The sequence below is a fragment of the Grus americana genome, chromosome Z (genome assembly GCF_028858705.1).
Source record: "Grus americana isolate bGruAme1 chromosome Z, bGruAme1.mat, whole genome shotgun sequence".
Lineage (NCBI taxonomy): Eukaryota > Metazoa > Chordata > Aves > Gruiformes > Gruidae > Grus > Grus americana.
This window is the reverse complement of record NC_072891.1, coordinates 82,931,388-82,953,196: the sequence shown is the minus strand read 5'-3', so window position 1 is coordinate 82,953,196 and position 21,809 is coordinate 82,931,388.

Here is a 21,809-nt window from a genome sequence, read left to right as displayed (position 1 = left end):
ACTGCCCTGGCAGGTAGTGCCAACTCCTACTCTGCATCAAACAGAAAATATCAGGGAAAATTTAAAATCACCATTATAATTTTGTACTTTGGTCCCTCACACTCAAAACCTGATTGTGTCGGTCCATAAAAGAATAACAGTGTTTTGTTGATATTATTTTATAAAGAAAACTGTGACTAAGTGTTTAGCTGTCTGATGCTCGGCACCCTTTATTTCTTGTGCATAGTCTTCAGATTGTCTTTCCCATTTTACAGCTCCAGGGTAGTTGATTTGCCTTTTGCTTGGAAAGTTATTTATTTTCCTGGGTCTGGTTCTGCACTGACTTGCTTCATTTTTCAGTGGTACAAACCCATTGATGTCAACTAAGTTGTGTTGTGGGAAGAGACTGGAAAGTGTGTCATGGCATTTTAATCCCTGATATGAGGGCTTAGATAAATTCAGAGCTCATGTAAATAAGCCACTTTAAGGGATAAACATGGAAGAGTGATGCTGTACAAAGAGGACAAAGTACCCTGATATCCATGAGACGTCCTGACTGGGTGAGCTGAAATGACATTTCTTTCATTTCAATGGCCTTCTTGTAAAATTCAAAACGCAAAAAACTTTTAAAAAGGAAGAAGTTCCAAAGAAGATATGAAAAATTTAAACCAAAATTATTTAGGTCTGCAAGAAAATCAAAACTCGAACATTTCTTTAATTGTTTTTCAAGTTTACCAGCTGTGTTTTGGTTTCTTGGTTTTGAATATTTCTGTACCCATCAGAAAGATCATCTAGGGGATTTTAGTCATCAGTAAAGCCTACCCAGACTATATATTCAAAAATGTTTTATTGGAAAACGTTGATTTTCAGAGATGAAGGTCTGTAAATGCAGCTGTTTTGATGGAATTTTTGACCCTCATGCAACCGCTCTCACAGAAAACAGCCTGGATTTAGTCTTCTGAGGCAACCCTGGTGCATCGGTAAGAAATTCTGGACTTTATCAGTGTCTACAGCTCTTCATTATACTGTCATTTTGGATCCGTGAGTCTTATTAAGGCAGAGGTTTTGTGAGATACGTGAGTTCTTTATGTAGGACCTTAAAGTTCTGCCTTATAGACAAGGACTCTTGTAGCACTTGTCTTTGGTTCATGAAACTGATTCAGGAAAACTGTTGTAAGACATTTTAGGGGACCAGATAGAGTTAGGCAGTGCTGTAGTCCTCAGACATCAGGTCAATCTGCAGGCAGTGCTGCCCTAGGGCTGTGGATCCAAACATTGCCCAGTGGAATTTGTGATAAAGAAACTTTGGAATTTCCTTTCCTGTCAAGGCAGAGCTTTTAAAAATGTTGACTTTTTTTGCTGTTGGTTTTTTTTTTTTTTTTTTTCCTGTGACATACACTGTCGAACCAGCTCCCTCTAATTATCAAGAGCTTATCCAACTTGAGAGCAGAGGCTCACCAGCTCACCAACCACAGCAACGCACAACTTGGTACAAACCGATGTACTAATTTGCTAGCTTTCTTTGCACTGTCCTATGGCACACAAAATTGACGCTATCAAATAACAGCATTTTTTTTGTTTGTCATAGCAAAAAATGTAATGTGCAGTATTTTATCATGAGATTCCATTCAGCAAAATCAGGTGAGAGGAAGACAGGAAGTTGATGAAGATGCTGCATTAAGAACAGAGCAAAGCAGAAAGCGTGCATGGATTTTTCCTTTTCATGAGACTGAGGGAGCTTGTGGCAGTGCAATAATCAGGAGAGGCTTTCCATCAGTTCACAGATGTGCAGTGAAGAAATTAATTTCCTTTGCATTTTATTAGGGCTTAGGCTGCGTGAGACTGGAAGTGTGGAAGATTTCCTGTGCATTATTTGTACATAAATTCAGACTTCTAGTGGCTGCCTCCCAAATGGCATGCTGACTTCATGTCATTGACTATACCAGTCTAATAGACATATAAGGACTCACGCGTACACGTTAGTCATGCATGAATTGACAGTAGCTGTAAATGTTTCTTATTGTGAGGATCTGTGCAGTGAATCATCATAGACTAGCTTTGTCATTTTTACCTGACTATTATGAATTCTAATAATAATAGAATATTTACTTATAATTTAGAATATTTAACTTCATTGGCTGTTTTCAGTCCTTTAGTATTGGGTTGATTTTCTTAAACTAATGTAATCTAGCAGTTTGTGCGCTTGTGCGTACTGCATATTGTTTATCAGCAGTTATATCTAATTCTAGCTTCTCATTGACTTTATGCAAACATCATCATATTAACCTAGTCTGAGGCCAGAATCGGGCCCTTTCTCTCTTTGCTAAGCAAGTTTTTTGAGCGAGAATTCATTTAAGCTGGTCAGACAGAACACTTGTAACAAGAAACTTCTGAACCTACAGCCTGTCTGCAAACACCCTGGAAATGGTTACGCAGGAGTAAGTGCAGGTCTGATTCATCTTCATGCTAATACACTAATTAGAAGCATTTTCAGGCCAGGGAGCTTTAGCTCAGGCCTTGGAGCTGAGGTGACTTCAACAGAGAAGGTGAGTGTAATGACCTTATGCTGCAAGGTGGATTACTTCAGTCACATCATCACTTTTAATTCTTCTGGATCCTTATTGCAGCTTTTTGAGGCTGTGGAGCATGGGGTTCTTTCGAAACCCTTGTAGTGTATTGTCTGCTCCTGACGTGGCTCTCATTGCCACTTGCCTCTGCAATATCGCTTTGTAAGTATAAAACCGGTGTTTCCCAGAACGTTTTCTGTGTGAACTGGGGAGGCTTCTGGCGTTTTGCCTTGTCTGTAGGTATCTGCATGCAGGGTTGTGCCTATGCACGTTTAGCTTTGTGTGTCATATATTTCAATACACTTGTTCCATTTCTGAGTTATTTAGTCTTAATTTAATGTTAAGGCTCTGTGTGCAATGCAGAGGAGGGAGAGCATTGCTTTCTCGTGAATGTGGCGTCCCTAACTCACAGGCAATAAAGCCTGAAGCAGCTATGATGCCCTGAAGCATCATGAATGAACTGTGACGACAAATGTATTCCACACTGTCATTTTCCATATTAGTACCTAACCTTTCTGCCAGACATCATTAGCAGTACTAAGTCAGTGCTGTCTAGAGGCTTCCTTTAAAATAAATACAATAATTGTACTGAGTTCCCAGCTAATGTCACATCCACCCCCAGGTTTAAGGAACTTAACCCACTTTTACAGGTGTTCTTCCCTAATTTGCAAGTACTCAGGGGTCTTTAGAAACGTGAAAGCAAAAATACTGTTTTGTGGGAACAAATAATCCACAAGTGCCACAAATGTAATTAATTTGCATAATCATGAGACTGATCATATAAAAATAGTTACACAAATGAAGAAAGCCTAAATAATACATGAAGGGCATGGCCAGCTCCACGTAACAGTTGTTAATCAGGTAGCTGGGCTTTAAAGTCTTGAAATTACATGCATGCTAATTAGGCTTTGGCCAAGACTCAGATCCCTACGTCTGACCCTCCATAAGTTAAACATCTTGTGCAAGTGAAGTGTCCTCTCTGCTGTGGGAGAGACGTCTCCAGACCGCAGTGCATCTCATCTCCAGTTAGGTGTCTAAAAAGCACTTAGTAATAGCTTTTCCCCCTTGTTGTGAGGGCGAGCTTGAATGATCAGAACAAATTAGATACTCTGATTTTAATGTGATGGAGGCTAGGAAATGGTGAGGAGTCACACGGCCATGAAAGCTGGAGGGGACCTCTAGATGTTACTCGCTCCAACCCCCATGCAATCCATGGCCAGCTTACGTCTGCCCTGAGTTGGTTTTTAAATATCTCTGCATCTTGACTGTTGCCTCCTGTTGTGAAGTTTCAGGCTGTTTGAGGAGAGACATCACAGGTGCTGACTTTCCTCCCCGTCTCTGACAGCTAAACACTGAATTATTTGTTTTCAGTTAGCAGGTAAGATAAGATTAAATGCAATAGTTAATATTGAATTGGATAAGCCTTGTGATAAAATAGCAAGATTCGTCAACGCAGTGGCTTCCCCAAGTTATGCTAGATTGCTCCAGTGCAACAGCTGTCACTTCACTCTGCAGAAGGTGAAATGTCTCAGTGGGTTTTGCTAGTCTGAGCTGGAACAAGGCTCCTTCTTGACCTGCCATAACCCTGAGCCCATGAGCAAAGCATGCCCATCCTGAGCTGAGCTTATCTGTTCAAAGACAGCAAGGAGCTGGAGCAGCTGCCCAGCTCCCAGTGTGGCGATGGCATAGGATTGGAGGTTGCACTGCCAAAGAGCCCGGTCACAGGCCCCTGGGTGCCTCCCTGCCTGCCAAAATCTGCCTCCGTACCTGTTGTGAGATGCCTTCCTGGGTCTGGGCTGGCTGCGTCGATCCGCTCGAGGTGTGAGCACAGCGAGGTCCCATCTGCCTGCAAAAAGACATCTCAGGCATTTGCTGTGTGCCCTTTCCCCAGCCTCCTCGGTCATCGGTCGTGACTGCTGACCTCTTTCCAGGTTTCCTCATGCCTCTGGTCAAGCGAGGATGGGGTAGAGTATTGCAATGCCAGTCTCACCAACGCACACACAGGGCAAGGCCGGTCTGGCTTTTAACTTTTATTGTATATCAAGGACCACATTAGTTCCTCTGCCACTATATTTACCCCCAAATTCACATGGAGTGTGCAATGAAAACCTTAAAATTTGTCCCTCTGTCCTCAGAGGGGTTTTGTAGGAATTTTTCTTGCTTGCATTTGATTTTATTGAAACACGTTCTCTTAACTGTGACCTTGTAACATCATTATTCAAGCCATAGCTATTCTATAATGCATTGCCATAGATGCATACTGTGTAGCACCAGCAATCTACAGAGTCTGCTGTTAAAAATACTGAGTAGTTTTGGAACAAGAACTAATCCTTGGGGGATCTCATTAGGAAGGTCCATCTTTGATGTCTCTTTACTGATTGATCTCAAAATATGGAAGATGATTCAGATTTTAATCTAAACAGGTAGAGCTCCCTCAGTTTCAGTTAGTGCCTGTTTAAAAGGCCCCAAAACATCATGCAACACAAAGTCTTGGATAAATTAACACATATTATAGCATAAACTATATAAAAACTATTTTATTGACTGGATATATGATCATGCAAAACATATATCAGGAATTTTATAACATTCACCTTTCATGAAAGCATTCTTATAATTGTACTGATTGTCTCTAATTCTAGGCTGTAATTCTCTAGCTGCTTCCCAGATTATCTGTTTTCTTCAATGCAACTTTGGTGTAACTTTACTTAAAGTTATTCTAACTAACTAATCTATAACTTTCTAGTTCCATGAAGTCCAGTTTTTCACCCTGTGTTGTAGACCTCCTTTGGAAATCTTCTGCCAGTTTATTAGCGTTCATTGAAAACATTGGTTTATGATTCAGAGATAACCTTGTATAGTTCAGCTGGGATTCTAGGATTTTGGTTATCCAGGCCTTTTTATTGGAAATACTTAGCTTTAGATGCTGTTGTCTTTCAAGTTTCTTCTTCCTGGTGGTTTTTTTTTTTTTTTTTTTTTTTGGAAATTACAGACTTTCTCTTCTGTCGCTTGTTCTTGGCTCTGACACCTTTTTGACTCTTTCATTTACAATTTACAATTATACCATCTCTAATATTCTATAATAGGAGTGGAACTCAAACTCCGATCAATACAGAGCAAAGCACTGCACACAGCATTACTATGCAGAAATGCATTTTTATAAGTAAAGACTGCCAGAGCTATCAGACATTGTTTTTTTTTCCTTTCTCTTCATCTTCTGGCTTTGTAACTTTCAAGTTATATGAGACTTTAGAAAAACTTAGAAGGGGCTATGGATATAATTTACATGCTCTGATTTTTATTTAACCTCACTTGCTCACATCTCATCGTCAAGATGGATTATGGCATGAAATAGGCATCCAGTTTGGAGATCCGGAATTCTTGCTTTGAAATCATCAGAACAAGTTCACATCGGGGAAGGGGGGAAGAGGAGTATGTCCACACCACAGAAATCAGTTTTGCAACTGGTAGTCTCTTGAAAAAGCAAAACATAAACAAGGGCTCAGGCTCTGACCACAGGGGGTGCATACCTCGGGATAAGAGCAGATACAAATGTGAGAAATTGACACTGAGCTAAGAAACACCCCCCACCCCCCCACCCCCCAGCTCAATCCTTCTTAGCTGTATCATTCATTCAGCATTAATGGGATTAAATAAACTAAAATGCCTTAGTCATTAAGACTGGCAGCTAAGGAGGAGAGTGCTGGGCAGAATGGTAATATTTTTACAATGTTTTTTTAAGTCTAAATGTACATATTAAAGGAGATCATTTTGTCATAATAGTTACGTAAATGCATTCTGTGAGAACTGGAAAGAGTATCTTTCATGCCACAATTACTAGGAAGGCATTATGCCGCATATTTTCTATTTCTCCATGAGGCATTTCCAGATCTTGTGTTATTTGTTTAGGTGTGTAAATCAGACACATGGTCATAATTTCACTTATGCTTTTTAAACAGCATGCAGTTGCATAATTATCCTTTAAACTACTACTATTGACCTCTTTTGCAATAGTGTGTAGTTCATACAGGTCATTATGGCTCTGTAAATTCTGCACAAATTACATGTAAAATATATAACAGATGTGGTACTATATAGTAGATAAGTACGGAGAGCAGGAAGGATCAGCCTGACCCCAAGCTGCTAAAACTTTGAGGGACGTTATGGAGGGATTGTCCAAACTGCAGAGCACCAGTCCACATGCATGCAAAGCTCACATTAATCCAATAAATAGCAAGTTTTCCTTAAAAAAGGTCTGCTAGAAATGAGGAAGCAATCATGGGTTATTAATGATAGGAATTTTAAGAGACTCAGCTCTGCTGTGCTGTGGCTAAGAGCCTTAAAACATGGCTTTGCATCAAGAGAGAAATCAGTGTTGGAAAATAAGCCAGTGGAGCTTGTTGTATCTGCAGCACTCTGATCCTGGCATGGGGAAACTGACAGTACACATGCAAGCCCTCTCTTTAGAAATCACAGACGCACACCTGTTTGATTTTTAGGATTTTTTTTTTCTTATAATATTTGAGATATTCTAGACAGCTGAAGACAAAACCACCAAATCCTGCCTTGCTCACTGTCATTTCCCAAAAGAAGCGGTATCAGAAAACCAATGTACCAAAACACCGGCCTCACAAAGTCTGACAGAAATACTTTATAAAAGTGTTCGTTGTGATCACTAAAACATTAACAGTTCTTCAAATTACCACTTGCTTGTCATTTTCTAAACCCACTTTTTTTTTGCCTTAAATTGATCAAGAAGGCTAAAAAAGACATAAAAGTGTAAAAAAATCATCAGGCCATACTTTGAACTTTGTGTTGTATCAAACATATACCTTTGTCCATTTCTGTTGCCACTCTTTGATAATAAAATTGTTTTCCAGTTCTTATGGACATCCTTTAGCCAAATCCCTCCTTGCAGTGCACATTGTCAGTGATGTACTTCCCAGATACTCTACAAAGGCAGATATTTACCTATCTTAAAACAGAAGTGTTAAAAAGAAGAAAAGGGTAGTGCAATCAAATATTTCTTAATCCAGTTTCCAAAGAAAAAGTAATTTTGACAGGCTCTGAAGGGTATTTCACTGGGTTCCCTCTGCCCAGCTTTCTGATAACGTTACACAGTCAGCAGGAAGCTTATTTGATGAAGATAAGTGATCTGTCCTGGATTAGTTTTCCTCTTTTAAGTTTCATAGTGTCAGAAGACATCCATCTCTTGATAATAACTTTTTTAATATGGAGAAAAAAGAAAAAAAAAAAGGATAGTAGCATAAATATAAGAACTCCAACTGAAAAGACAACCTCCCAAATTAAATTAAACATGTTTTGAATTGGAGCCGGACTGGCTGCAGAACAAATAAAGTCCCTTTGTCATGTTTTGAACCATTTAATATATTCAGATAAGAGCTACTAAGTTGTGTTTGGCCAAATTTTCTCCTGGAGAAGTACATGTTTAAACATGCATAATTTTAAACAGGGTAGAGTACTGAAGGTGTGAGATTTTATATGTTATTCTGTTGTATGTGCACAAGTGCAATGACCCATACAGAAAATGAGGTAACTACTGACTAGTACTACCAGTTTTTAACAAAGGGGTGAGCAAAGGCATGTGCAAGCACTGTGAGCAGCATGGTCTCCCTAATGTGGAATTTTATGATCTCCAACACCCAGGAATACCAAACCAATGATCTGTCCCACAAGCAGCCAGGGATGTGTTTCCCGCAAACTTAACTTATGTAAATAAACTCAGCTGATTCGGGGAGGGTAGGAGAAGAGGAGGTAAGAAAAAGAAAAATAAGGCACACTTTCTGCTGCACTACTACTTCCTTCACACGGAAAACTCTTGGCAGACAGAGAGCATTCAAGTTCAAAACAGAAAGCAGTCTACATCATTAGTGAGATCTTTAACAAGTCTGCTGTGTTTTGATAGAGAAAGATAGTCTGGTGAAGGAAAAGAAATATTTATCAGGGCAGCAAGACTGCCCAAGACTGCAATTGAAAGCTTTTAGGATCATCCCTCAGCCAGCAGTACTTTTCTCTGACGAATTACAGAGAAGCTTATATGCCTTTCGACAAGCTTGTCTTTATTTCCTTCTCCATTTGTTGCAAAGCAGTGGTGATTTTGCAGGATACCACAGGTGGAAGCTCATTTGAGCATAATAAGCATGAACCACGAGTAGGAGTCATGCCATCATCAGCATTGGTTGCTTTGGTACCACAGCAGCAGATGGACCTTCTAGAGAAATGGGGAACCCACCAGGGTTCACGTTTCACAGCTATGCAGGTTGGTTTGGCCAACGCTGTGCAGGGAGGAGGGGGCTGTATGGTAACTCAGCCACTCCACAGTTTGACTTGAAATCCTTAAACTTTGCCTGGACAACCCAAATACTGGAAAGGGGATCATTGTTAACAAGCTTTTCTAAGGCAGAAATACTTTGAGAAGTATAGGTGTACCATGTATATACTCCACATTAGAGTATCTTTTAAAAAAATTTCCCTTTTTACTGGTAGAATAAAGTTTAGCATTGTTTTTATTTGACTTTGCGTGCAAAAAGGAGAAAGACAAGCAGAACCACATCAATTTTTTGCTGTATACTTCAACATAATTCTTGTCTAAGTTACAAATAAGTTATACCATAGGAAATTATGCTTTAGAAAGAGGTGGTTTGAGGCTGTTTTGATGAGACAGGCAACATCAGTGCAGAGATAATTATAGTCATTCTTTCATTTGATCTGTCTAGAAAACTCCATATTTTTATCAGACCTCATTCTGTGCTTTCTCCCATGGTAGGAAATGTAAATCTTTCTATTCAGCTATGTCAGACTGTTGCAAGTTTTCTATTTTCTTGCTGTTGTGACTGACAGGCTTATTTTTAGGCATTCTGAAGATGCTTAGAGTGCGTCATGCAGTGATATCCCAACGAGGAGTGCCTCAAGCGTGAACGTTTCAGTACACAGTTCTGAAAGGTGTTTGCACCCAGGAAAACCAAGTGCCAAGCAAAAACTGAGCTTGCTGGGATCTCTGGGCAACTTCTTATGCTCAGCAGGCTCCAAAGCTGTTTTCAGCCCAGCTCCGATCTTTGTCCTTCATCCTGCTGGCGCAGTCCCCCTTGATTCACTCGGCAGCTCACACCATGTCAAAGGCCACTGATCTTTCCACTCTGATGACAAAAAGACTGGAAACAGATTGTGCTTGGAGAATTGGTCCCTGGGATAACAAGAGTGATAAACTGGAAGACTAAATTCCCAGTATTGTCTAGAATGTATTGTTAACCAATTTTCTTTCAAAGCATAATAAAGACACTCACTTCCATGTACTCCAAAGTCCCCAGCATACAATCAGCTTTTTAATAGGCCTTGAGATGTTTTTTTCTCCTTTAAATTAAAATGAAATCCGTAACTCTTGCAGACTGCTCCCTGCATTACAGAGCTTCTTGTAGGGCATGATTCACTAACAAGCTAAAATCTATACAGGCTGGTGTTCTGGGAAAATTACTTTAAGAATGCCAAAAAACACCCCAAACCCAAAACAAAAACCCCAAGTGATGAGGAATGCATCAAATGCAAATGCATTTTCAATTATCACACAGAAGAGGGGAAACAGATTGCTTGAGAGGGTGTTAAACATATTAAGCAATACTTCTAGAGTGTGATTAGATCACCTGCCTGTCTTATGCAATTGTGCAGCTTCAGCAACACCTACAGTTTCCCGATGGGAATGGCAAGTATCAGATCTTTGATTGCAAATCTGATTGCAAATCAAGTGGCAGTTTAATTTTTGCTGAAAAACTGGAGCACCCAGTGAGTGTAAAAACTTTCCAGATACTCGGTATTAAGTTAAAAATGAGCTTAACCTGAATGATACCTCATATATTACCTTAAATGGAAGTGGTCGACTGGCACAGCATGACTAGCTATCAGAAGAAAGCTCCGTTTTGGCAGCAGTGTCTCTGACATGATATTACTGTGCTTTTTTTTTTTTTTTTCCCCTCTCTCTTCCCATCCCCCTGTCCTGATTATGTGTAACTGCTTAATTTCTTTTCTGAATTCTGGAATAGGAAGTCATGGGCATTTTGTTAAAACATTTCCTAGAAATAAATACAACTTTTTGGCTTCCACATTTTTAGAGGTTTTGTTTTCTGTACATTAGAAGTTCACACTCTGTACCTGAAGATATGCTATGACAGTATCAATCCAAACCACCAGTGAAGTCCACAGGAACTTTTTCCTTTGACCTCCTTGCTGTTCCACAGCTGGCACAAAGTCATAAAACTGCCTTTCTGCCAGTCACTGGGTGACAAATACAAGTGAGGCTCCAAATTCCTAACTGAAAAAATGTTACGCAGCAGAACTAGTACCTGATAGCAATGGCAGCCTGGATGAAGGAACAGAAGTTAATACCCCATTCATCTGCATATCTCTCTTAATTTTAGATATTGGTGCACCTGCCACTGCAAAACATTCAAGTCTGCAATTGTGCTTGTCCTTAGAATACTGTCATGATGTAGGGAAGTGCAGTTGTCCGTCTTGTACAGCCTAACAAATGAAACATTGCGTCTACATGAACAATGTTGAGCAGCATCTCTTTTGCAGAACAACAATTTAATAGTTGGGGCAGGGAAACTATCTATTTGTGATTAAATTTTGCTTTGGGGTAATTGTTTCATTCAAACCCCACAGTAATTATTCCAGAATATGATAATTTTATTCAAAAATATTATCCATAAAAATGTTCATTCCCAAGCAATCAAAATACTCTGCACTAGAGATACCACACTGATTGAACTATGTAGGCAAAATCTAGGAGCTTGCTCACAGTCACATGAAATACCTCCTCAGCAAGGAATAGATTAATTTAAAAACAAAACAAAACAAATTTATCTCTGTTTCAAGTCTTTCCCTTTGAATTAGCCAAAGAGAATGAATAAGATTTTACAAAGAATTAAGAGGCTAGTCAAATTTATGACAAAGTTTTCAAATATGTGTTTAATTTGTTCTACACATACATTCTCCATTTGGAAAAGGAGGTGCATATCTGCTGGTCAGCAACTATGTTCAGGAGAACATTTCTGGGTCTGCAATAAGCTGATCTGTGTATGCAGTTTTCAGCTATGGATGTTATATACATTAACATACTACATTTTGAAGGTTTCTTACTCTTCTAGGCATTTTTTCAATTTCACTGGGTAGCTCCCCTCCCGCCCCACCCAGCATACACCTTGTTTGGAGAAGGAATGATAAAGTTAAGACACTTGACCTTTCCCAGCTTTGGCCATGTCCTGGATTCGTGGACAGTCACTGTACCACATCTGCTATTTATGCAATTCACTGACTTGCAGGTAAAAAATTCAATGAATATTCTATAGTCAAGAAGCAAAATTGCATACAGTTCTGCCTCAGTACACTGAAATTATCGAGTTTTGCTATTGACCTCATCTGATGAGAATTTTGACTCATTATTTATGAAGGTCATGTGATAATTGCATATTTTTGACTGAGTTCATTAAAGCCAATACCTGTCTACTGAATTTACCATTGTTGAAATTTCACTACTTTTTTTTTTTTTTACCTCAAATTTTCCACACGTTCCCAGCTCCTGAAGAAAATCTGCTAAGAAATAAAGGGGGAACATCTTCTCCACAATAACTCAGCAAAAACATGTTAAAAATAAATTATTAACAGTAGTTACATTAGTGTGGGTGATGAAATAATGAAATATTTTACTCCTTCAAGTAAAAAAAATGCCATTCCTGTCATAGAGTATAAATTCTTTAAATATGAAAACAAAAGCCATGATTTAGATCCTGACCTGGAGGGGAAATTAATGAGGCAATGTTGATGTTATGACCACTACGACTTTAGAACTATCTAGTCTTTCTAGGTATACAGCTTGCTTGAGACTTAAAAATGTAAAACCAGCCAAGTTGTCCACTGGGTCAAATAAAACAGTATCTCACCATGGTTTGCCAACAAAACTGATGAAATAATGAAATGTAAACCAGAGGTGTTTCTTTTGGAGACAAAATTTAAAATATATTAATTTTCTTCTCAATATTCTAAATTAATTTCCCCTTTAGACAACATTTAACATCCAGGGCCAGTGCACATGCAGAGAAAACATGAATGATTGTGATTATAACTGTTGTGCTAACAATTCTTGCAAATTCATAGCAGAGAAAAGCTATTAATTAATGGGCAGTATTACCACACATAAAAAGTTGTGAGAGTTTTCAATAAGCTGTCAAAACAGAAGGGAAATGCTAAAGAAGTGTACTCACATTTCTGACAAAAATATTTGTAAAAAATGCTTCTTTATTTTTGCATCAATAAAACTAAACAACAGATTTTCTTGCCAGTTCTAGTCCTTTCACAGTTGAGAATAACTGTTTATGGTAAGTAAATAGAAATTATTTTCATGCTGAATAAAATGAAGGTTACATGAAACAAGGTTTTAGAAGAATTTAAATTTTCTTTGGAAAAATCACATGAAGATTAGATTAAATTCAGCAAGTAAAAGGTAGTTTCCTTACTGGGTAGTTTATTAACTACAGGATCTAGAAGAAGCCTGAAAAGAGAGCATATGAGAACTGGAATGATTTATGAAAATGTGAACTGAAGTCATACAGATTATAAAAAAATCAGGTTTTATTAGGCTGGTAAATTTTCCTACTTTCCTTTAAAATTACATAGAAATTGCTCTTCAGATCTAGTCCATCTTCTATTATACTTCTATAGGAGTCCTCTAGTGAGATTTTAGCTTAAGCCAAAAAAAGGAAGAAATTTTAGTCCAGCTGTGATTTATAACAAGATCACAGATATTCCATCACTTACCTACCAAGTTACAGAGATTATTTTGTGAGTGTGTTCCACAGGGCATTGTGAGGCAATATCAAATATCAGATAAAAGAAGAAAGACAGCAGACATGACTTGGTTTTTCCAAACCTGTTATGTCAAGAATGAAGCCTATTAGGTACTAAATTTGCAGATCTGGAGTCTGAAGCTTTCTGTGCTGGAGTAAATCTGTGGTAATACATTTCTTTTCAACGAAATTATAGCAGTTCAAGGCTAACATCTGGGAGGAAAGAATTAGATCCGCTGTATGAAAGTGACATATCACATTTTCATTCGCATATATATGTTTATAAACTTTAGCCTTGAATATCAGGCACACATTTGCATATGTTTGTATTGTTTTCTGCATGCAATGTAGACAAATAAAGCACTGTAAATACATATGACTGATCTGTCAAATATAAACATTTGTAAAATATCTGTAGATTTATAGATGCACGTGTGTACAAATTTATGCATAGCTGATATTTAAATGTATAGCTGTGTGCACATCTTTTTGCTTATATGTGATACATCTATTACGTATGTTTAATAAGCTGTATATAAATGATAGACATTTATGTTCATGGCAGATACATAGAAATTATATACAGACATTTTTGTACCTATGTACATGATGGTAGAGCTGCCTTCCCTTGCCTTCTGAGGCAGTTTGCTAACGGCTGGAGAGAGCCACACAGATCTGAATAGCTGAGGTACAGCTTCATACTCTATATTATTGTATATAGTATCTATGCCTTATTGTATGACGTATTGAATGGAAGACTGCTGTCAGATTTCAAACAGCTATCTCTATGTTTTGTCCCCAGCTTGTAGGCTTTGATTGATAAACTTGAGCATATAAAATAAACAGGAAATGAGATCAAATATGTCATTCCAATGCACTCACAGTCACTCAGCTGTGCATTTCTAATGGCTTTGCATGCTGGTAAACTGTCAGTTAGTTGCAGTAGTTTAAAAGTGACTCATCCAAAGATCCCTACACCCTGAAGGCTCTCAGTTTCTACATCACTGGTCTCTAAAACATACAGTTCAGTCTATAATTCTATAGAGAGCAACAGAGGGTTAAGCTTGGCATTCACAAATTATGGTAGAAAAACCAGGACACATGCTACGCAACTAAGATACTGACAAAAATGCAAATATGTTTCATATTATGAAGATAATAATCTAAAATGAAAATTCAGCTCACTGCTGAACTACAAAGGATATAATTTTGCAATCTCATTCCGATGCTTTCAGTTAAAGAGAGTGAACTTAACAGGCATTTGTGCTAATGCCACTTTACACTTTGTGGAGGGCAGAGGTCCTTAACCTGGGACTAAATGACATTTCCACACATTTTAAAGTTCCTTTACAGGCCTCACAGGTATGAGGAATGATTTAAGGAAGCCTTAATATAAGTGAGCAATTGTCTCAGTACATTTCCAGAAGAGCTTGACTAGCTCATAGCTGTATTGCTTTACAAAAAGAAAATCAGTTTGCAAGTACATTGTGTTAAATATACAAAGGTAGCTACAGAGAAAAGTATGAACTTTGATTCCTCCTATTCTACATTTATAAAATAATGTTTTTCCTTGCACAAAGTGCATTTTCTAGTTATACAAATATTAATCCAGTTCCAAGGGCAGAAAACTTGCAGAAAATGTATGAGGGAGTAGGAGCATTTTACTGAGAATTATAGTTTTTTGCTACAGATTATTTCAATATTTTGTTAACATTTGTATATGCTAATGTTTAGCTGAACACACATGGACTGGTGACTTGTTAATCTCCCTCTGAAGGCTAAATTACCCAGGAGGAGGAGAAGTAGCACTGGGAGTATTTTGTTTCGAACATCAGAAAAAGAGCAAAGCAAAGAAAAAAAGAGTTGCCAACGTTACTTTGCAAAAGTACTCTGTCCCTTCTAAAAATTTTTGGATAAGTATTTCTCTACCCAGTGGATCCTCAAGTAAGCTACTGGATAATTCTTATTTTCATAGGTTCTAGCGTATTCTTAAAGTCAACAGGTTTGGGGCCAAAAAAAGCTGAAGAAATGATTACTTCAGTAGTAGTATATAGTATTAAGGGGCATCTGCAGCTGCAGTAGACCAATAGTCCTTGGCCATAACACTGCTTCTCATCAGGTCCCCACAGCTGTGGCATCCAGGGACAGGCGAGCTGGTGCAAGTTGAGCTGGGAGGGGATGGACTCCCACTGGTAGACACCATTTCTCAGAGAGGATGCTTTACACCTCTGCACTGGGATCTGCATCAGACGCAGAAGAAAAGGTTGTTTTTTTTTTTCACACTGTGGGATGTCCCCACTTTGGATCAATTGCCCTCAGCCATACCCAGGTATAAACAGAAATGTGATTCAGGATGCAAGCTTTCCCAGTTGTTCTGTTCCGTAAATTCCTTTCTGTGCCTTGTGAAAACCTGCACAGGCATTCACATATGTCTTCTAGGGGTTTATACAGATTTTAGAGAATAATGCAGCTTAATGAAATCACCTTGTGTTGGGTTTGCGTGGCAAGGTTTTGGTAGTGGGGGGCTACAGGGGTGGCTTCTGTGAGAAGCTGCTAGAAGCTCCCCCTGTGTCTGATAGAGCCAATGCCAGCCGGCTCCAAGATGGACCCACTGCTGGCCAAGGCCGAGCTCATCAGTGATGGTGGCAGTGCCTCTGGGGTGACATAGTTCAGAAGGGGGGGGGGGGGAAACAACTGAGCAGCAGCTTTTACAGCCAGAGAGGAGTGAGAAGATGTGAGAGAACAACCCTGCAGACACCAAGGCCAGTGCAGAAGGAGGGGAGGAGGTGCTCCAGGCGCCGGAGCAGAGATTCCCCTGCAGCCCCTGGAGAAGACCATGGTGAGGCAGGCTGTCCCCCTGCAGCCCATGGAGGTCCATGGTGGAGCAGAGATTCCCCTGCAGCCCCTGGAGAAGACCATGGTGAGGCAGGCTGTCCCCCTGCAGCCCAAGGAGGTCCATGGTGGAGCAGAGATTCCCCTGCAGCCCATGGAGGACCCCAGGCCGGAGCAGGTGGAGACACCTGAAGGAGGCTGTGACCCCGTGGGAAGCCCACGCTGGAGCAGGCTCCTGGCAGGCCCTGTGGCCCCGTGGAGAGAGGAGCCCACGGCGGAGCAGGTTTGCTGGCAGGACTTGTGACCCCGTGGGGGGACCCACGCTGGAGCAGTCTGTTCCTGAAGGACTGCACCCCGTGGGAGGGACCCACGCTGGAGCAGTTGGTGAAGAACTGCAGCCCGTGGGAAGGACTCCCGCTGGAGAAGGTGGTGGAGGACTGTCTCCCGTGGGAGGGCCCCCAGGCTGGAGCAGGGGCCGAGTGTGAGGAGTCCTCCCCCTGAGGAGGAAGGAGCGGCAGAGACAGCGTGTGAGGAACTGACCCCAACCCCCATTCCCCGTCCCCCTGTGCTGCTGAGGGGGGGAAGGTTGAAGCCGGGAGTGAAGTTGAGCCCGGGAAGATGGGAGGGCTGGGGGGACACGGTTTTAAGATTTGATTTTATTTCTCATTCCTCTACTCTGTTTTGCCTAGTAATAAATTAGATGAATTCCCTCTCTCAGTTCGGTCTGTTTTTCCCGTGACGATAATTAGTGAGTGATCTCTCCCTGTCCTTATCTCGACCTACAAGCATTTCGTTATGCCTTTTCTCCCGTTTAGTGAATGAGGGGAGTGAGAGAGCGGCTCTGGTGGGCACCTGGCCTCCAGCCAGGCTCAACCCACCACACTCCTACAGCTCCTTATACAGCCATCTCCAAATGAAACTGGGGGGTTTAGTTTAACTAACAAAAAGGCATTGGCTTAACAGTAAAGGGACTAAGACAGGTTTATTTCAGGGTGTGAGGGATCTGGAGAGTTTCCCAGCTGCTGGGGACAGCTGCATGCCCCACAGCATGCTGACTGATGGAGCTGTATGGAGGCCCCCCCTTTCACCACTTTTTGCTCTGTTTCAGTAGGAATGAGGGGTGGTGTAGGCTGCTGGGCAGACCAGCACCCATCTTTGACCTGGACACACAGCCTGGTGCAGGCAGCACCTCTGACACCATCTCCTTGCAATGAGAAGACAAGTTTTCTCTTTTTGACTTGCCCTGCCTTTGGATCGGCTGAGGTCCATTCCTTGATGCAGATAAAAAGCAGAAACATTTCTCTGGAGCAGTCCTTGAGCCTGATGTCCTTTTACAAAATGAAAATGTTTTGGCTTTCATCTTCAGCTGCAAGCCCAACGTGGTGTCAGAGGCCATCACAGGGCTTTGGAGGGAGGAAGCAGGTCTCACCCACTGCTTGCCTTATGCATGGGTTGTTTGCAGCGATGCATAGGGTAGCTGGACTCTGAAGTCTGACTGAGAGAGTTTTTAAGCAAATTGGAAGTAAGATATACAACAAAAGAGATGACTCCCAAATCCCCCTGTAGTTAACAACCAGCCTGAAACAAATGGTCTAACACAAAAGAGCTCTACTTGTTCTTCCTGGACAACATTGAGGAATTAAGTTTGCAATCCTTCACATTGCAGGAATGAACAAATTTTTATAATCATCAAAACCAAATGAATAAATGAAATAGCACTATTATCTAGTCTGCTGGCAAACATGCACATATACTCCCACACGTGTATTTCTCAGTCTTTTTTTCTATACCAAAAAAAAGCAAGGCGGGAGAATCAGGCAAGTGTAAAGCTAGAGAAGGGGAAGCCTCAGGGCAATCATCCTTTTGCTCTTAGTGTTTCTCTGAAATGAACAGAAGCTGTAATTTCTTGCTTTCTGCGCCTCTACTTATAACCCACATATGTTATGTCAGCAACCCTTCCTACTACTCCACTATGTAAGGTGTCACCTTCCAAACCAGCAGCAGCCACATATTCCTTCTAGCTGGGACAGATAAATCTCTTTCCTTTATACTTAAAGAAGCTAAAAATATTCTCTTCTATTTTCTTACAAAGTAAATTTACCTAAGGCCAAGATCAATGCAAACATAAAATTGTTTCAAAATCAAAGAAACTTTATATGAGATTATTTTCCCAAGTGAGTTTTCAGTAGGCATTCTGCCTTGTCATGGGAAGAACAAGCTTTCATTTTCTTCTTGCAGATCATTAAAGTGAACCATCAAAAGCAGAGAATTTTAGTCTATATATTCACATACTGAGTGAGGTGTCATCTTAAATATAAAGTAGCACAAAAATAAGAGTACTTCTTGCAGACAGCTTGGTTGAGTCCTGCATCTGATGGAGTTTGAAGTGTGAAGAAATACATTTTGGGTACATAAACCATTTCTAATCAGATCTGTAAAACTGCTCTAAAGAATATATGCTTTTGAAACCCGAAAGTGGAATTCTATTCTCTTGTCCAGCTTTTTCGTATTTTTCGCGAGATCCATTGTGCACCAGGCACGTTGCTTTGCCTAAATTGTAGTGCACGGGCTCAGAGGTGATCCGTTCCTCCAAATCAAAAACCCAGTTCCCAAGGCGGTGTGTGGAACAGGGTTAACTCCAGTTGAGTGTCAGCCTCTAGTTAGACTACTGAGAGAAACAAGAGGAAATACCAATGACCTGGGGTCTGGTCTCCCACATTTTTAAGGAAGAGAAACAGTAGAAGCGGTAACAGAAACTGGTGGTTTAAACACTTTTTTTGGAAGCTGTCCTCCTGGCTCCTCATCCTAAGGGAGGTCACTAGCGGAGGGCTGGAAAAGCAAGATCCTGGGGGCTGATAAGAAAGGGGACAAGAGGACAGGTGACTGCCAGGTGAGACATAGCAGAGCTCTGGCCCCAGGCCACTGAGCTGACCAGGAAAACAAGGAGCAGGATCCCAGGGCATACCTCTTCCAAAGAAGTGCCCCCCTAAACAGGTCCATAAAGCCATCAAGCTCTCTTCTCTGCTCACGTGTTCCTTTCTAGAAATTTAATGGTCTGGTTTGGAGGAAAAGGTGTTTCACCCAGCATACCTGGTGATCAGGAATCTCCTTTTGGATGTAGGCTGAGATCCTCCCCAAACCAGACCTGCACTCTCTGGGTGAAGGATCCAACAGCTACTCTAGTGGAGTGTTAACTATAGTATAACTAATATCGGGACATATGTGCCTGCTTCTCCAGAACAAACTCTTCTGAGCATGATGCTGTATCCTAAGCTTGGGCAGTCTTGGAAAAGTAGGCAGACTGCATTGCTGACAGGGAAAGAGGCAGATCCCAGGTACCTACGGATACAGTGTAGGCTTAATGTGGGAGGACTTTATGTCTATTAACGGATGTATTTTCTCCAGTTTAGATGTTACTCTCCATCTCTTCTGCACCAATAGAAAAGATGCAGTATCTTCCATGTTTTGAGAATATCATTTGGCTTCACATTAACTTACTGTAGCTGCCTCATCTTGCCAGCTTTCCTTGGCTTTTAACCACTTTTCACAAGCATCAGCTGGAGACATAACTGACCCTTTCTGGAAATATTTATCCTCTGACACTTAAAATACTACTGTCTCTTTTTTTTTTTTTTTTAGGGTTTGTTTTTCAGTTTTTTTTTTAAATTTTTATTACTGCATCTTACAGACAGCAGAGGTAAATTTATGGCTTCACTGAAGTTCACTGGCTGAACTTCCAATATCAATTTTTTCCTTCAGGTTATAGCATAGAGTTTGTATAGAGGGAATGGCCACAAGTGGAGATTGTAAGAAAAACATTAAGATGAGGGAAGATCAGGTGTCAAGAAAGGTTTGACTGTCCTTCTCAGTCATTCTCCTTTTCATCTCTACCCTTGTTCGAATACATAGTAGACAACTGCTTTGGGCTTGAAGGACTCTAAGAGGTGCTTAGCAGCATGTGCTCCTCTGTGAACCCCTCCAATACCACTGTGTTCCTTCATTTTTTTGCTTTCTCCTCAACGATGTTTGCTGGTTTGCTGAATTTTGGATGCATGCACGGAAGAACAGAAAGATGTAGTCTGTATTTCAAGCAACTTGTGGTAAAATTTTGACATCCACTGTCAGGCACAGTCTGTTTTAACTTGTGCCTCAAATCATTTCAGGTGTCAGCACTGAAACCAGTGAGGCAAATGTAAACTTTATTTCATCATAAATCCTGTGTACCTGTATGTAACGATTCAAAAAAAACCCCAAAACCCAGATAGAGAGAAATTTTAAATTATAATCAAAGCAAAGTATATATATATATCTCAGTCAGAAGCAACTGGAAATGCAGAAATTATGTGCTGAGTCACCCCTGTGCTCTGAAATTGGGAACACATCATAAAGCTCAGAGTTGAGAAACAAAGCCTGACACAGATAATTAAAACGAGAAAGAAGAGACTGCAGTCAAACACATCTTACTCGTAGCTTAAATGATGGTAGGACATATTTACTTGCAATGACATTTACTGCTGTTTCCATAAAGAGGGGAGGAGGGGGCACAGTGCTGGACCTTCAGCAATTGCAAAAGTCCACACAATATAAAGGCCCTATTTTAGTTAACATGTTGTCAGTCTTTAATGACTAGTGGTGTAACAGCTGGTTTTGATGTAATTTCTTTTGAGACCACTAGATTACAAGCCGTTTATTGCATTCCTCTCCCTAGACTGCTCCCTGGATACAGGCGGGGAGTCAAGAGGTCAGAGGTCTAAAGCCAGGAGCTAAAGGATTTGTCATCATTTAACAGGTCACTTGTTGCTATGTACTATGCAAACTGGACAGTGCAGCCTAGCAGGACGGTGTGATATGTTTTATTTTTCTCATTTTTGCAAGTGGAATTGGCTCTGACCACACTGCAGAAGCAACTTTCTTACCTGGGATCATCATTTTGTGCCTGGGGGTTTGTGAGAGGAAGGCATGCACATGCGGCAGCAAAATATCCTCAATTAGTACCATGATTATGGTTTTCCAGACCTGTACTCAGTGTTTGGATATAAGGCCCTGAAACACAGAGAGTGATGGATATGATATAAGCAGGTAGGGCAGTTTAGCTGCTGTGGGTCATTATAGCTGCACGTTAAATTCTTCGCGGTTACATGAGTCTAACTGGATGAACAGAATTGTTCTTAATTCCTGCACAGTTTCTGTCCTTTTCTACTGCTCCTTGTTACCTGGGGAGTGGTTGCATTATGGTGTCTTTCTATGTGTATGCAAAAAAAATTTGGCTTACATTGTCTGCAATTAGCAAGCGATGAAATATGTAAGGAGCATGTAAGCATGGGAAGACTGATTTACAAAGTGTCTGAGAAAACACAGCTGACTTCAAAAATATGGAAACTGGATGACTTGTCCCCAGAGGAAAAATGGAAAAACTTTTCCTACCACTGCAGCCAAGAATTTGAAGCTCCAGCAATGTGGTTAGTTGTGAAGCTGATTCTTGCAAAGAAACTCTTTTCTTTGAGGAGAATTATATGCAGCAAATAAAAAAGCAGAAATATTCATATTTTTTGATTCTTTGTACAAGTCATATCTT